Raw genomic sequence first — 15,527 nt, 5'->3', positions numbered from 1 at the left:
CCCCAGCTGAGTGATCAGCCAGTTGTGTCAATTTAAGAACCAGCCAGGGGTGGCAAAAGCTATGCTTCAGCCCCTGGTAGGCCTTGGTGGCACCTATGCCCTGAGCACCTATAGTGCATGGTACAGGGGCTGACAAGGAGTCCATTTCCAATTGTGGTATGTACCTATAGCACATGTATTATAAATTTAGAGAGAGAACAGCAGGCTGGGGGTCTGATTAGCAGGCCCACAGCCTCAGTAAGTCGAAAACCAGTGAAGCAAAAAGCAAAAATTGGGGTGACCATAGGATAGCAGACCCTACTCTCCTACATAACCCCCCCCCAAACGCAGGGACATTAAACTTAACCTTGACCAGATAAGTCTTCATGTTCTAAGTGGAAGTACCTGGAGAGACCATCTGCATTACCATGGTCAGTCCCTGGGCGGTGCTCCACTGTAAAGTCCATCCCCTGTAGGGAAATGGACCACCTGAGCAGTTTGGGATTTTCACCCTTCATCTGATTTAGCCACAAGAGGGGCTTATGGTCTGTCTGAATTAGGAAGTGAGTACCAAACAAGTATGGTCTCAACTTCTTCAGGGCCCAAACCACAGCAAAGGCCTCCCTCTCAATAGCTGACCAACGTTTCTCCCTGGGGGTCAGCCTTCTGCTAATAAAAGCAATGGGCTGGTCTTGACCATCTTGATTAAGTTGTGAAAGCACAGCTCCCACCCCCAACTCAGAAGCATCTGTCTGTACAATGAACTGTTTGGAGTAGTCAGGACTCTTCAGGATAGGTGCAGAGCACATGGCCTTCTTCAGGTCATCAAATGCCTTTTGACAGCTAACTGTCCACTGAACCTTTTTGGGCATCTTCTTGGATGTCAAGTCATTCAATGGTGTCACAATGGACCCATAGTTCTTTACAAATTTTCTGTAATACCCAGTCAGGCCCAAGAAGGCTCTGACTTGTGTCTGGGTAGTTGGAGGAGCCCAGTCCTGTATGGTCTGGATCTTGCTCTCCAGTGGTTGAACTTGACCCCCACCTACTAGGTGGCCCAAGTACACAACCTTGCTCTGCCCTATCTGGCACTTAGTAGCCTTGATAGTCAGGCCTGCCTTTTGCAGGGCCTCCAGAACCTTCTTCAGGTGGATCAGGTGATCCTCCCAGGTGGAGCTAAAGACAGCAATATCATCTAGATATGCTGCACAAAAGTCATCCAACCCAGCAAGGACTTGGTTCACCAACCTTTGGAAAGTGGCAGGTGCATTCTTCAAGCCAAAGGGCATTACCACAAATTGATAATGTCCACTAGGGGTCGAAAATGCTGTTTTGGCTTTTGACTCCTCAGCTAGTCTGATTTGCCAGTAGCCAGCTGTCAAATCAAATGTGCTCAGAAACTTGGCAGAAGCCAATTTATCGATGAGCTCATCTGCTCTTGGAATGGGATGAGCATCTGTCCTAGTGACAGCATTGAGACCTCTGTAGTCCACACAAAACCTCATTTCTCTCTTCCCATCTTTGGTATGAGGTTTTGGCACAAGGACCACTGGGCTAGCCCATGGGCTCTCTGATGGCTCAATCACTCCAAGCTCCAACATCTTTTGCACCTCAGCCTTTATACAATCCCTGACATGGTCAGGTTGCCTGTAGATCTTATTCTTCACAGGCAGATTGTCACCAGTGTCCACCTCATGGGTGCACCAGTTAGTCTGACTGGGTGTGAGTGAAAACAATTGTCTGTGGGCCTGCAACACCTGTCTGCAGTCCACCTGTTGCTGCTCAGTGAGGCTGCCTGCCAAGGCTACTCCATCAACTGAACCATCATCAGGGTTCTGGGAAAGCAGGTCTGGGAGAGGGTCACTCTCTTCCTCCTGTTCCCCATCTGTGGCCATGAGGAGACTCATGTCCTCCCTGTCAACAAATGCTTTCAATCTGTTCACATGGAGCACCCTGTGGGGGCTCCTAGGGGTACCAAAGTCAACCAAGTAGGTGACTTCTCCCTTCTTTTCAATGATAGGGTAGGGTCCAGTCCATTTGTCCTGGAGAGCTGCTGGCCCCACTGGGTCCAACACCCACACCTTCTGTCCTGGCTGGAACTCAACCATAACAGCCTTTTGGTCATGCCAGGCTTTCTGTAATTCCTGACTTGCCTCAAGGTTTTTGGATGCTCTCTCCATGTATTCAGCCATCCTGGAGCGGAGACCAAGTACATAGTCCACAATGTCTAGTTTAGGCTTTTTGAGAGGTAACTCCCATCCTTCCTTCACCAAACTCAATGGACCTCTTACAGGGTGGCCAAACAAAAGTTCAAAAGGGCTGTAGCCAACCCCCTTCTGTGGGACCTCTCTGTAAGCAAAGAGCAAGCAGGGTAAAAGGATGTCCCATTTCCGCCTAAGCTTCTCTGGTAAACCTTTTATCATTCCCTTTAGGGTCTTGTTGAACCTTTCCACAAGCCCATTGCACTGTGGATGGTAGGGTGTGGTAAACTTATAGTTTACTCCACACTCTTTCCACATTGCTTTTAAGTATCCAGACATAAAGTTAGTACCTCTGTCTGAAAGAACCTCCTTTGGAAAGCCCACTCTTGAGAAAACTGCAATGAGGGCTTTTGCCACCACAGGAGCTGTGGTGGTCCTCAGGGGAATTGCCTCTGGGTACCTGGTGGCATGATCCACTACCACCAGTATAAATCTGTGCCCAGATGCTGTTTGAGGATCCATGGGACCCACAATGTCTATTCCAACTCTTTCAAAGGGTACCCCCACCACAGGTAGTGGTATCAGGGGGGCCTTTGTTGTGCCACCTGACTTGCCACTGGCTTGGCAAGTGACACAGGAGCGACAAAACTCCTTGACATTTTCTGACATGTGAGGCCAGTGAAAGTGTGGAACAAGCCTGTCCCAAGTCTTATTCTGGCCTAAGTGTCCTGCAAGGGGAATATCATGGGCCAAGGTAAGAAGGAAGCCCCTAAACTTCAAAGGTATAACCAACCTCCTGGTGGTGCCAGGCTTGGGGTCTCTAGCCTCTGAATAAAGGAGCCCTTCATCCCAATACACCTTATGGGTACCTTGAGCATTCCCTGCAGCCTCAGCAGCAGCTTGCTGTCTGAGGGGTTCAAGTGAAGGGCAATCTAATTGGGCCTGCCCCAGGTCTGCCCTTGAGGGTCCCCCTGTCCCCAGAAACTCAACCTGTTCAGGTTCAAGCTCATCTGAGACAGTCTCCTCTTGGACTGCAGAATCAGTTTCCTGTGAAACTTGATCCTCAACCTGGGGCAAGTGGGAAGGCACAGCCTTAACCCTCTTGCTCCTCCTCTTGGGTTGTGGTTGGTCTATTGTTTCAAGATCCACCACTGGTTCAGGAAGGCACTTCTTAGCCTGAGACCTTGTCACTGCAAGGACATGAGCTGAAATCCCTAGCATTTCTGCATGAGTCCTGTACTCCACTTCTGACCAAACTGAGCTTTCAAGATCATTGCCTAACAGACAGTCTACTGGGAGGTCTGCACTCACAACAACTTTCTTTAGGCCATCTACCCCTCCCCAGGAGAAGTTCACAACAGCCACACTATGGGAAGTAGTGGAGTTGCTTGCATTGGTCACTAGGTAACTTTCACCTAGTACAATCTGTCCAGGGTCCACAAAGCCAGGTGTCACCATTGTGACACTGGCACAAGTGTCCCTGTAGGCCTGAGCCAGTTTCTCATTAATTAAGGGAGTCTGCCTATATTTGCCCAGGTTACTGGGGCTTACTGCAGTGGGCAAAGATAAGTCCACATCATATAGGAGAACTGCCTGTGTGGGGATTCTGACTAGGCCAGATTCCACCTCAGTACCCAGGGTCAACCCTACTAAACCCTTTGGCTGTGTACCACCACTGCTGACTGTACTAGGGGGTGCAGTTGCTTTAGGAGCTGCAGTGGTGGGGACTGGATTTTTCTTAGTGCATTCACTGCCCCAGTGTGAAACTGATTTGCAGGTATTACACCAAGGTTTCTTTGGGCCATCATTCTTCTTTTTCTTGTTTCCATTTTGGGAACCCCCCTCCTTATTGCTAGTTTGGGGGCCTGAAGACTTCTGGTCCTTTTCTTTATCTTTCTGATTCCCGCCCTTCTGGTCTGTTTTCTTCTGGTCACCTTGGTTCTGGTTTTTCTGCTTAATCCTTGTTCTGACCCATTTGTCTGCCTTCTTTCCCAATTCTTGGGGAGAGGTCAAATCAGAGTCAACAAGGTATTGATGCAACAGCTGGTTCTGACAGTTATTAAGGATCTGTTCTCTCATCATAAGATTGTACAATCCTGTATAGTCTGAAACTTTACTTCCCTGCAGCCAACCCTCCAGAGCCTTAGTGGCACAATCTACAAAATCAGTCCAGTCCTGAGTCTGTGCTTTTTGGGTGTCTCTGAACAACAACCTGTATTGCTCAGTGGTTAGGCCAAACCCTTCAATAAGAGCACTCTTCAGAACAGAGTAGTTTTTGGCATCCTCAGGTCTAACAGTGAGGAGCCTGTCCCTCCCTTTCTCAGAAAAGGAGTACCATAAAATTGCTGCCCACTGATCCTCAGGGACCTGCTGTACCATGCAGGCCCTCTCAAGAGCAGTCATCCATTTGTGGATATCATCCCCTTCCTTGTAGGGGGGCACAATTTTTGTCAGGTTTCTATTGTCATAGGCCCTGTCTTTTTCTTTAGGAACTTTGCTGCCACCAGTGGCATCTAAGCCACACAATTTTCTCTCTCTTGCTAAAGCAAGTTTAGCTTGAGCCAAGGCTACCTCTTCCCTTTCTATTTGGAGTTGGACAGCCCTCATCCTGGCCCTATGCTCTTTTCTCTGGGAGGAAGTCATTCCTCTTTGAGATTCTCTTGAGGCACTAGAAAGGTGAGAGTCCCCTGATAGAGATCTCTCCCTCCTATTACCTGGGAGAATTTGGTTATGAGATCTGGGGTGGTGCTGGCCCCCCCCATTCCCATGTAGGTCCAAGTTGGCCTGGTTAAGGCTGGCAACCTGTACCTGGTTTCCCCTCTGATCCTGATCTTCAGGCTCTTCTAAATCAGAGCCTTCCTCTTCCTCTTCCTCCTCCACTACATCATCATCTGGAAGATCCTCATTCTCAGGGGAGTTTATCCCTTCACCTGCACCTAAGGGAGCCTGACTCACCTTATCTAGATCATCCTTTTCTAGGAGAGCTATTAGGGAAGGAATGGTAGGGCCTCTGCCCTTTTTTAGCCCCCTGGCTGTGCACAAGGCACTCAGGTCTTTGTGGCTAAGGTTGTCATATCTGGATGTTGTCCCTATAGGATCAACTTCTACAGGAGCAGAGCCTGAGGCTCTATCTGCATCAGACATGACTGCTAGTGAGGTGTAAGTGGTGCACTTACCTACACTAAGTGGTTTCCTACTGTACCTTGCTAGTGAGTTGTAGTCAGGGTGTGCTAATCCCTTTAATCTACAACTACTAAGTTCAGTAGAACTTAATGTGCTAAGCTTTTGATTTATATGTACCTAGAGGTACTTGATGTGATCTTTCAATTTGATAAAGATTGCAATGGTAAAACAACAGCAAGCTCAAATCCGCACCGCTGCACACCAATGTGAGAAGTTGGCCTGATATGTAGTGTTTCCAATTCTGGAACCACTGGGTATCAGTCCAAACAAACCCCAAAGATGTCAGGTTGTAAGTCAACCTTGTAGACAAGCTATCCTAGTGGTAGCATGGACTAAGCAGCCTTAAAGGCTTAACTTAAGAGGTCGTGTTAAGCGAGCTGTTTTACCACATACAATCCTGTAATCAAATGAAAGGACACCACACAAGTATATATTGTAAAAATATATGTATTTATTTCTAAATTACTCCCCAGTACTCTTTATGAGGAAAGGGGCACAAGCGTTAAATCAAAAGCACTGTTAAACATATAAAGTTGGCACAATTATGGCTGAGGGCGGGGGGCCACTCAGACCATATACTAAAAAAATGGTATAAGGAACACTTATCGAACAATGGTTAGGCCTAGGGCCTAGAGATTCGCTGGGAGCAGTCAGGACAAGCAATGAAGAAGTCGGGAGTAGCCCACAGGAGACGGGTGCAGCACGGAAAGTGCGGCGCGCACCAATGTAAAGTCAATGGTGCGTAAAAGTTAGTTAAAGTGAATTAAATGATACTTCCGCTGAACCTAGGAACACAAAACTTTAGACACAGACCCTAGAGGTGTGTACCAGTGTAAGGACACCGGCGTTGCAAAGTTACCTCACCCACAGGCCGTGGGTGCACAGGGTCGAAGTGGCGTCGGGTTCTGTCACGCAGGTTCTTGGTGCTTGGAGCTGTTGCAGCTGCAGGCGCTGTGAAGCAGAAGTGTCCGGTGCGATCCGAGGGTGGATCGAAGTAGAAAAGTACCTGAAAGCAGAGGGGACAGAGTCTGGGTCACTCAGCAGTGACCAGGGTGGAACCAGGACGGAACCAGGCAATGTCGGGCGCAATCAGGCGGTTGTCGATAGGCTTCTCTCCGCTGTCACGTGGGCTCTGGGGCATCTGCGACGTCCAGGAGCAGGTCACGATCTGTCCCACGTAGGCTCTCGCCGTCAGCACCGTCGGCTTCAAGATTGCAGCAAACAGCACTTGGCAAAAGCAATCCACGCGGAACCGGGAGATTGCTTATCACTCGAACCAGGAGGGTCAGAGTGGGTGCTCCTTTTCACAGGAGCTGGTGCAGATCTGGAGCAACCAGAAAAGCAAGTCGTATTTCAAGTTTCGTCGGCACAGGGGCCACAAGCCAGCTGGCAAGTGACCGGGCCAACGCGTCGAGCGCACACAAGCAGAAGGGCCCCACGCAGCACTCGTCGAGTGTGGAGGGGTGAGCTTTGGTGCAAGTGGAGCTCGGGGCTGGGGCTTCTCAAACCCCGGTGCACAGCTTCGAGGGTCACTCGTGGGCTGCACGGTCAGCGTCTCGTGGCCTTTTCAAGATGGCGTGCCCCACGCTTCCGGTCGCCTCCACGGGTCTCAGCTCTGCAGGGACTGTGGATCGGGCAGGTAGAAGGCAGGCAAGCTTGATCTCGTCGATCTCTGTCGCTCGAGTTCCGGCGGGAACTGCAACAAAGCAAGGGTCGAGGGCTGGATGGTGCCTGTTTGCACAGGGTGGTCACTCCTTGACCACAAGGGAGATTCTTCAGTCTTCTCACGTCGTGTAGAAAGTCGAAGGGTCCAGATTTCGTTTCTTATGTTTCTTCAGGATGATCTGAAGTCCGTTGGGACTGCTCCCCCTCTTATTCGAATCTAGGGGGTTGGACATCCTGCTAGGTCCCCTCCTATGGGTGGGACCCAGGAAGGGGGTGGTTACACCCCTCTCCTTTGATCCTGGCCGCGCTGGGACAGGGGCTGGGAGGCCCCAGAACCGGTTTGGCCGGATCCTGCAAGGGGCAGCCTTGTGCTCCCCAGGCAGTGTCTGGTTTCTTTGAAACCTCCCTACTCCAATCCACTATCTCCTGTCTGGGGTGGTTTGACACCGCCCTGTGACAGGAAACTCTTTGTCCAGGCCTCCTCTGCCGGGTTTCGGTCAGCAGCAGGAGGCCAGACCCGTGTCTGTGGCAGGGGCATCCATTTTGTGGATCTGAGGCTCATTTTAAATCAACCGCGTTTCAGTAAAGTAACATGTCTTCTCCCTCTAGAAGGGTGGAATGCTACCCCCGTCGCCAGAACTGGCGAGGGGGTAGTATTCCAATTCGTATGACACCTTACACGACATGTTTTGATAAAGCCAAACCAAAGTTGCTATATAACCGCGAGGATTATAAGGCGCTTAAGAGTATATGGTATGGCATTATCCCGGATCAGCTTAGGGAGTTGTTCCCGACAGCTGCAGACAGGCTCAGCTCATGCCAGAGCTCCATCTCACATAAAACCACGCACTCTGCCTCCAGGATTGATGAGGCCTTCCATAGGAGTGGCTCACAGGTTATATATGTGTCCAGATATAGGGTTAGATATAGGTATACTATATCTAAGCAAGGGGTGATTACACCCACTTGCCCCAGCTGAGTGATCAGCCAGTTGTGTCAATTTAAGAACCAGCCAGGGGTGGCAAAAGCTATGCTTCAGCCCCTGGTAGGCCTTGGTGGCACCTATGCCCTGAGCACCTATAGTGCATGGTACAGGGGCTGACAAGGAGTCCATTTCCAATTGTGGTATGTACCTATAGCACATGTATTATAAATTTAGAGAGAGAACAGCAGGCTGGGGGTCTGATTAGCAGGCCCACAGCCTCAGTAAGTCGAAAACCAGTGAAGCAAAAAGCAAAAATTGGGGTGACCATAGGATAGCAGACCCTACTCTCCTACACAGGGCATAAGTGCATCCAAGGCCTACCAGGGGCTGCAGCATATCTTTTGCCACCCCTGGCTGGCTATCTAAAATTGACACAACTGGCTGATCACTCAGCTGGGGCAAGGTGGTGTAATCACCCCTTGCTTAGATATAGTATGCCTATATCTAAACCTATCTGGACACATATAAACCTGTGAGCCACTCCTATGGCAGGCCTTAACAATCCTGAAGGCAGAGTGCGTGGTTTAATGTGAGATGGTGCTCTAGCATGAGCTGAGCCTGTCTGCAGCTGTCGGGACCAATTCCCTTAGCTGTTCCGGGATAATGCCAAACCATATACTATTAAGTGCATTATAATCCTCGCGGTTATATGTTAACTTTGGTTTGGCTTTATCAAAACATGTCGTGTAAGGTGTCATACGAATTGGAATACTACCCCCTCGCCAGTCCTGGCGACGGGGGTAGCATTCCACCCCTCTAGAGGGGACGACATGTTACTTTTGCTAAAACGCGGTTGATTTTTAAAAGAGCCTCAGATCCACAAAATGGATGCTTCTGCCACAGACACATGTCTGACCTCCTGCTGCTGACCGAAACTCAGCAGAGGAGGCCTGGACAAAGGCTTTCCTGTCACAGGGAGGTGTGACACCACCCCAGACAGGAGATAGTGGATTGTAGCAGGGAGGTTTGAAAGAAACCAGACAGTGCCTGGGGAGCACAAGGCTTCCCCTTGCATAATCCGGTCAAACCGGTTCTGGGGCAGCCCAGCCCCAGCTCCAGTGAGACCTGGACAAAGGAAAGTGGGTGTAACCACCCCCCTTCCTGGTCCCACCCATAGGGGAGGGACCTAGCAGGAGATCCACCCCTCAGATTGGAATAAGAGGGGGAGCAGTGCCAATGCAACTGAGATCATCCTGAAATCAACTTTAAACTAAGAAGACGACTGGACTTCGACATTCTGATGATAGAAGACTGAAGAGCATCTCCCTTGTGGCCTAGGAGGGGCCACCCTGTGAACACAGGCACCACCCAGCACCTCGACGTCTGCTTTGCCGCCGCCTCCCGCCGGAGCCCGAGTGCAGAGCCTGACAAGACACAGCTTCCCAGACTTCTCCTAGCCCGATCCACAGTCCCTGCAAAGAAGGGACCCGTGGAAGCACCGAGAGACATGGGAGCGGCCATCTTGAAAGACCCCCGAGACGCTGACTGCGCAGCACCTGAGGCACCCTCGACTCTGTGCTTTGGGGTTTGAAAAGCCCCATAACCGAGCAGCATGTGCACCAAAGATCAGCCCTCCAGCATCTCCACGATCTGCGTGGGGCCCTTTTGTTTTGTGCCACTCGACTCGCCATCCCGTCTGCTTGTCACGTGGTCAGCGGCCATCTTGGCGACGAAACCTACAATTTACACTGTGGGTCTGGTTGCTCCAGACCTGCCCTCGCTCCTGTAGAAAGGAGTACCCGCTCTGACCTTGCTGGTCCGAGTAATAAGCCTTTTTCACTTTCCCCGTGGCTTGCATTAGCCAAGGCTTGTTTGCTTCAATCGAGTTGCCGACACCGCCATCAGCTAGAACCTTTGAGGGACAGCTCGTGATCGACTCCTGGACGTCCTTGACCTCTTCGTGTCCACGTGGCTGCAGAGAGAAGCAACCCCTGATCACCTGTTTGCACCCGACTTTGCCTGGTTCCAATCTGGTTCCACGGTGGTCACTGGTCAGTGACTTTGAACATTGTCCCCTCTGCTTTCAGGTCTTCACCACTTCAGATCCACCCTTGGATCGCACCGGACACTTCTGCTTCACAGCGCCTGCAGCTGCAACAGCTTCAAGCACCAAGAACCTGCGTGACAGAACCCGACGCCACTTCGACCCTGTGCACCCACGGCCTGTGGGTGAGGTAACTTTGCAACGCCGGTGTCCATACACTGGTACACACCTCTAGGGTCTGTGTCTAAAGTTTTGTGTTCCTAGGTTCAGCGGAAGTATCATTTAATTCACTTTAACTAACTTTTACGCACCATTGACATTACATTGGTGCGCGCCGCACTTTCCGTGCTGCACCCGTCTCCTGTGGGCTACTCCCGACTTCTTCATTGCTTGTCCTGACTGCTCCCAGCGAATCTCTAGGCCCTAGGCCTAACCATTGCTCGATAAGTGTTACTTATACCATTTTTTTAGTATATGGTCTGAGTGGCCCCCCGCCCTCAGCCATAATTGTGCCAACTTTAGATGTTTAACAGTGCTTTTGATTTAACGCTTGTGCCCCTTTCCTCATAAAGAGTACTGGGGAGTAATTTAGAAATAAATACATATATTTTTACAATATATACTTGTGTGGTGTCCTTTCATTTGATTACAGGATTGTATGTGGTAAAACAGCTCGCTTAACACGACCTCTTAAGTTAAGCCTTTAAGGCTGCTTAGTCCATGCTACCACTAGGATAGCTTGTCTACAAGGTTGACTTACAACCTGACATCTTTGGGGTTTGTTTGGACTGATACCCAGTGGTTCCAGAATTGGAAACACTACATATCAGGCCAACTTCTCACATTGGTGTGCAGCGGTGCGGATTTGAGCTTGCTGTTTGTTTTACCATTGCAATCTTTACATCAAATTGAAAGATCACATCAAGTACCTCTAGGTACATATAAATCAAAAGCTTAGCATATTAAGTTCTACTGAACTTAGTAGTTGTAGATTAAAGGGATTAGCACACCCTGACTACAACTCACTAGCAAGGTACAGTAGGAAACCACTTAGTGTAGGTAAGTGCATCACTTACACCTCACTAGCAGTCATGTCTGATACAGGTAGAGCCTCAGGCTCTGCTCCTGTAATAGTTCATCCTATAGGGACAACATCCAGATATGACAACCTTAGCCACAAAGACCTGAGTGCCTTGTGCACAGCCAGGGGGCTAAAAAGGGGCAGAGGCCCTACCATTCCTTCCCTAATAGCTATCCTAGAAAAGGATGACTTAGATAAGGTGAGTCAGGCTCCCTTAGAATCAGGTGAAGGGATACACTCCCCTGAGAATGAGAATCTTCCAGAAGATGAAGAAGAGGAAGAGGAAGAGGAAGGCTCTGATTTAGAAGAGCCTGAAGATCAGGATCAGAGGGGAAACCAGGTACAGGTTGCCAGGCTTAACCAGGCCAACCTGGACCTACATGAGAATGGAGAGGGCCAGCACCACTCCAGATCTCATAACCAAATTCTCCCAGGCAACAGGAGGGTGAGATCTCAATCAAGGGACTCTCATCTTTCTAGTGCCTCAAGAGAATCTCAAAGAGGGATGACTCCCTCCCAGAGAAAAGAGCATAGGGCCAGGATGAGGGCTGTCCAACTCCAAATAGAAAGGGAAGAGGTAGCCTTGGCTCAAGCTAAACTTGCTTTAGCAAGAGAAAGAAAATTGTGTGGCTTAGATGCCACTGGTGGCAGCAAAGTTCCTAAAGAGAAACCCAGGTCCTATGATAGTAGAAACCTGACAAAGATTGTGCCCCCCTATCAGGAAGGGGATGACATCCACAAATGGATGACTGCTCTGGAGAGAGCCTGCATGGTACAGAAGGTTCCTGAGGAACAGTGGGCAGCAATCTTATGGTACTCCTTTTCAGAGAAAGGGAGAGATAGGCTCCTCACTGTCAGACATGAGGATGCCAGCAATTACAAAGTCCTGAAGAGTGTTCTAATAGATGGGTTTGGCTTAACCACTGAACAGTACAGGTTAAAGTTCAGAGACACCCAGAAGACACAGACTCAGGACTGGACTGATTTTGTTGATTGTGCAACTAAGGCTCTGGAGGGTTGGCTAAATGGCAGCAAAGTACATGACTTCAAAGGATTGTATAATTTGATTATGAGGGAGCAGATCCTAAGTAATTGTCAGAACCAGCTCTTACACCAGCACCTGGTGGACTCAGATTTGACCTCTCCCCAAGAATTGGGAAAGAGGGCAGATAAATGGGTCAGAACCAGGATTAGGCCTAAGAATCAGGACAGTAACCAGAAGAAGGAGTCTACCAAGCCTCAAGATAAGGGTGGGGATAAAAGTAAAGAAAAGACTTCCCCAGGGCCCCAAAACTCCAAGAATGGGGGTGGGTCCCAAGACACTTCATCAACTGAGAAAAAGCCTTATTGTCATGCCTGTAAACAGGTTGGGCATTACAAAACAGACAGCTGTTGTCCCAAGAATGGCAATAAAGAAAACATACCTCCAAAGCCAGCTCCAACACCTCCTGTTACTGTCAGCAGTAATCCCCCAGGAAGTGGGAGCACACCCAGGAATCTGGGTGGGTTTACTTTTGGGGCCCAAGGGGACCCTGGCCTATCCAGGTCCCCATCCCCAAATGATCTTGTTTATGAGACTGGCATGGGGTTTGCCAACTTCTCTGTTTGCCCAAATACCTTGAGCAAATATAGACAAGAACCCATCATCAATGGTTTGAAAGTTGAAGCTTTCAGAGACACAGGGGCTAGCATCACCATGGTGGCTGACTGTATAGTCCCCTCTAAGCAACTTTTACCTGGTGCCAGATACCAGGTAACAAACATTGATGGTATCCAAACAAATCATCCCATGGCAGTAGTAAGTCTCAGCTGGGGAGGTGTCATTGGCCCAAAGAGAGTGGCAGTGTCACCAAACTTGCCTGTAGACTGTCTACTGGGTAATGATTTGGAAATCTCAGCCTGGGCTGAGGTTGAACAGGAAATCCATTCTAGAATGGTAAATTCCAATGGAAAGGTTAGTGGGGCTGTACTGGCTATAGCCCCAATTCAAGATGTCCTTCCTGAAAAGGTTGGTAGGGCTGAGCAACTCTCTGCCCCATCTTTACCAGAAGCTCTTCCAAGACAGAATAGCAAAGCTGTTATGATAACAGCAGAAACCCAAACTGAGTCTCCTCCTGAAAAGGTTGGTGGGGCTGTGATGGCCACAGCCCAAACTCAAACAGATATGTGTGTTGTGAAGCCTGAAATGATGGATCACTCCACCCAAACTGAGAGCATGGAGGAGGAAGAGAAATCTCCCCCTCACCAGACAGTAGGACAGGATCAGCCTCCTCAGGGAACTGATCTTACCCCTGATGAAGGAACTGCCCCAGAGGTTGTTAGGCCTGGCCTGACAGAGCCTCTGATGGCAGTGGACCCTTCTCAGGTGGGATCCAGTCTGGAGCAGGTAACCTGCCCCTCTCTACCTTGCCTCAGTCAGCCCAGGGCTGCAGAGGACAAGAAGGACAGTGAGACCCAGAGGGCCCCCTGTCAAATAAAGCACCCCCATCAACAGATTAGGGGCACCAAAACTAGTAGGCCTAGTAAGGTGAAAACTTTAAAAACTCCTGAGGGAGCCCCCTTAAAAACAGTTAGGGACCTCCCACAGATGGATTCTGTTGGGCACAGCCAAACCTGGGACCCAAAGGGCCCAAACCTGAACTGTCCCTCCAGCAAGCCAAACAGAGGGACCCAGCCTCCAGCTTTAGGTAGCCAGAGGTTGACCCTGAGAGCTCAGTGCAACTCAGTTGAAGAAAGAAAGGCACACATGGTGGAAGATAATTGGAGGAAGTTGAGCCCAAAAATAGTGGAGCCTCACTTCAATACTCCATATCCAAACCAGCCTTTAACTTTGCATAAACACACCCAAGGTAGTGATTCCCTATGGTGGAGACCCTCTAATACCCCTAGGGTGAGGGACTGCTTAGTGGACCATGAGACAGGGGGTACCCATGCTAGTGCAGGTACTTCCTTATATGGCCACTCAGGCAATAAAGGCTTACCTGGCCAAGGATAGCCTTATCTCCTTTCGTTTGGGGGGGGGTTATGTAGGAAGGTGGCTACCTGACTATGGTTACCCCAGATTTTTTGCCTTGTGTTTAGCTGGTTTTCGACTTAGTTGGCCTGGTTCCCTGCTAATCAGGGCCCCAGGCTATCTGCTCTCTCTGTAAAATGGATTCCATGTACCCTAGGTGCATAACTAGATTGGCTTGGGTCACCTTATCAGCCCCTGTACAGAGCACTATAGGTGCCCAGGGCATAGGTGCATCCAAGGCCTACCAGGGGCTGCAGCATATCTTTTGCCACCCCTGGCGGGCTATCTAAAATTGACACAACTGGCTGATCACTCAGCTGGGGCAAGTGGGTGTAATCACCCCTTGCTTAGATATAGTATACCTATATCTAAACCTATATCTGGACACATATATAACCTGTGAGCCACTCCTATGGAAGGCCTCATCAATCCTGGAGGCAGAGTGCGTGGTTTTATGTGAGATGGAGCTCTGGCATGAGCTGAGCCTGTCTGCAGCTGTCGGGAACAACTCCCTAAGCTGATCCAGGATAATGCCATACCATATACTCTTAAGCGCCTTATAATCCTCGCGGTTATATAGCAACTTTGGTTTGGCTTTATCAAAACATGTCGTGTAAGGTGTCATACGAATTGGAATACTACCCCCTCGCCAGTTCTGGCGACGGGGGTAGCATTCCACCCTTCTAGAGGGAGAAGACATGTTACTTTACTGAAACGCGGTTGATTTAAAATGAGCCTCAGATCCACAAAATGGATGCCCCTGCCACAGACACGGGTCTGGCCTCCTGCTGCTGACCGAAACCCGGCAGAGGAGGCCTGGACAAAGAGTTTCCTGTCACAGGGCGGTGTCAAACCACCCCAGACAGGAGATAGTGGATTGGAGTAGGGAGGTTTCAAAGAAACCAGACACTGCCTGGGGAGCACAAGGCTGCCCCTTGCAGGATCCGGCCAAACCGGTTCTGGGGCCTCCCAGCCCCTGTCCCAGCGCGGCCAGGATCAAAGGAGAGGGGTGTAACCACCCCCTTCGTGGGTCGCACCCAGTTCCCGCCGGAACTCGAGCGACAGAGATCGACGAGATCAAGCTTGCCTGCCTTCTACCTGCCCGATCCACAGTCCCTGCAGAGCTGAGACCCGTGGAGGCGACCGGAAGCGTGGGGCACGCCATCTTGAAAAGGCCACGAGACGCTGACCGTGCAGCCCACGAGTGACCCTCGAAGCTGTACACCGGGGTTTGAGAAGCCCCAGCCCCGAGCTCCACTTGCACCAAAGCTCACCCCTCCACACTCGACGAGTGCTGCGTGGGGCCCTTCTGCTTGTGTGCGCTCGACGCGTTGGCCCGGTCACTTGCCAGCTGGCTTGTGGCCCCTGTGCCGACGAAACTTGAAATACGACTTGCTTTTCTGGTTGCTCCAGATCTGCACCAGCTCCTGTGAAAA

Source organism: Lissotriton vulgaris, chromosome 2_2 (assembly GCF_964263255.1).
Source record: "Lissotriton vulgaris chromosome 2_2, aLisVul1.2, whole genome shotgun sequence".
Taxonomy (NCBI): Eukaryota; Metazoa; Chordata; class Amphibia; order Caudata; family Salamandridae; genus Lissotriton; species Lissotriton vulgaris.
The sequence above is the reverse complement of the archived record's forward strand: the minus strand, read 5'-3'. Positions refer to the sequence as shown.